Source organism: Cebus imitator, unplaced genomic scaffold (genome assembly GCF_001604975.1).
Source record: "Cebus imitator isolate Cc_AM_T3 unplaced genomic scaffold, Cebus_imitator-1.0 Scaffold53, whole genome shotgun sequence".
Classification (NCBI taxonomy): Eukaryota; Metazoa; Chordata; class Mammalia; order Primates; family Cebidae; genus Cebus; species Cebus imitator.
In genome coordinates, this window is record NW_016107368.1 from 1884454 (window position 1) to 1886783 (window position 2330).

The following is a 2330-nucleotide window of genomic DNA, read 5'->3' on the forward strand; positions in this document are numbered from 1 at the left end:
CGTGTTGACCAGGATGGTCTCGATATCTTGACCTCGTGATCCACCCGCCTCGGCCTCCCAAAGTGCTGGGATTACAGGCTTGAGCCACCGCGCCCAGCGAAATACGGGGCTTTTAAAAGGTGAGAAGTCTTCCAGAGCCATCTTGACAGTTCCCTGGGCTCCAGGCAGCCAGCATGCTAGGTGGTCTCCCCACTGGGCCCCATAGCCCGAGGCTGCCAGTTTAAGTAGACTCAAAAATGGAATTCAGGGTGCTCACAAACAGTGTGATCACAAAATGGCTGGGGATCATTTGAGTGTCCAGCAAAATAGGATTTCGGATTCCTCTTGAGGTAGAGAGACAATTTAGATCTTTATAGAGCAAGTGCTGGTGCTCTCCCAACTACAGCTGGGCTGCTTTTGAATGAGTCAATATTCTTAGGACACTTGAGAGAGTCCTGGGCACAGTGTCTGATAAATGTGCTTAACAAGAAACTGCTGAGTGAAGCAATTGTCACTTGAGAGACTCTGGCTGTTTCTGTAGAAAACCCAAGAATGTTCCCAAAGAGGGGGAAAAAGGCAAGAGAGTGGGAAGTCATTAAATTGCCTCTAGCACACTATGGTGTGCTTGGTCTGAATCCAGAATTTGACTATTTCTCAGGCTTGTAAAAACGACCAAACTGATATGACTACTTTGATTCCTTCCCCATCCCCTTAAAAAACTAAACAAAAACAAAATGAACAAATAAACAAAAAACCTATCAGTGCGGTATCTTAGCAAGACTTACCCAAAGAGACCTCCAGCTGTAGCTATTTGCAAATAGAATTAATGTCCAAGCAAACACACTATTTGTACTGAATACAAATGAGACCAGAACAGAACATTTAACATGTAAACATTTCCATACTTTCAGCCTTCCCAAGAGAAAGGGTCATTTGTTGTTCAGACAGGCATTAATTGTGCTGATCTCAATAAGGAATAGAGGTAAAGAAGCAAAAGGAGCCTCAGAAGGTTAGGCTGATCTGCAAGGCTCAGTTAGATTTTTTGTTTTGGTGAAGGTGGGATGGATGGAGTGGGCATGAGGAAGACAGCCAGCAAAGTTTTGAGTAAGAGAGTAAGAAAAAAAGACCTAGAATGAGCTGACTTTAGGAGAGACAGTTTCTGCGAGTTTTGAGAGACTAGGGATTTAGCACAGCTGACATTCTGAATGACACTAAGGTATAGAAAGATATGAAAGAGGATTTTTAGACATTTTGTGATGTGTAATAAATGGAATTATTTTGTGCTATGAAACGTAGGGCTTTTCCTTACAAGTGTCAAAATTTTAAACTCAGACCAATTTAAGAAAAGGAGTGTATTTGGCTTAATAACTGAAAAATCCATAGATAGGTAACTTCAGATATGCCTACAACCAGGAATGCAAACAATGACATCAGGACGTAGTCTCTCATTTTCTCTTTGTTGACTTCAAAGAGTTTGTTCTCACATAGTGATTTCTTGCCACCTTTCCCCAATGTTCAACTTGTATCGTCTTTATAGCTAAACATTCCAAAAGAAGCAGAGCACTTATTTCCCAGTAGTTTCAATAAAATCTTGAGCTTATGTCTCATTGGCAAATTCATATACCTTAATCTAGAGACAGGGCCGGGCACAGTGGCTTACACCTGTAATCCCAGCACTTTGGGAGGCCAAGGCAGACATATCACCTGAGGTGGGACGTTTGAGACTAGCCTGACCAACATAGAGAAAACCCACCTCTACTAAAAGCACAAAATTAGCTGGGTATGGTGGCATATGCTTGTAATCCCAGCTACTCAGGAGGCCTAGGCAGGAGAATTCCTTGAACCCAGGAGGTGGAGGTTGCAGTGAGCTGAGATCATGCCATTGCACACCAGCCTGGGCAACAAGAGCAAAACTCCATCTCAAAAAAAAAAAAAAAAAAAAAAAAAAAAAAAAAAAAAAAAAAAAAACAAAAAAAAAAAAAAAAAAAAAAAAAATCTAGCGACAGAAAAATGGGGGAGAGGTCATCCTCCAAAAGAAAATCAAGATTCTTTTACCAGAAGAGACCATATAGTGATGAGCAGGTGAAAAAATAAAATATCCACTACAGGTACCTCTCAAAACAACTTCAGTTAAGATATGTATTACTTTCCAGTATTTTTTTGGTTACCAGTTTCTTTTGAAAATGACAGCAAAGTAGCTAAAATGTTCCTTTAACTTAAAATATAAAGTGAAATGTTCGCTGGCACAGTGGCTCACACCTGTAATCCCAGCAATTTGGGAGGCCAAGGCGGGCAGATCACTTGAGGTCAGGAGTTCAAGACCAGCCTGGCCAATATGGTGAAACCCATAC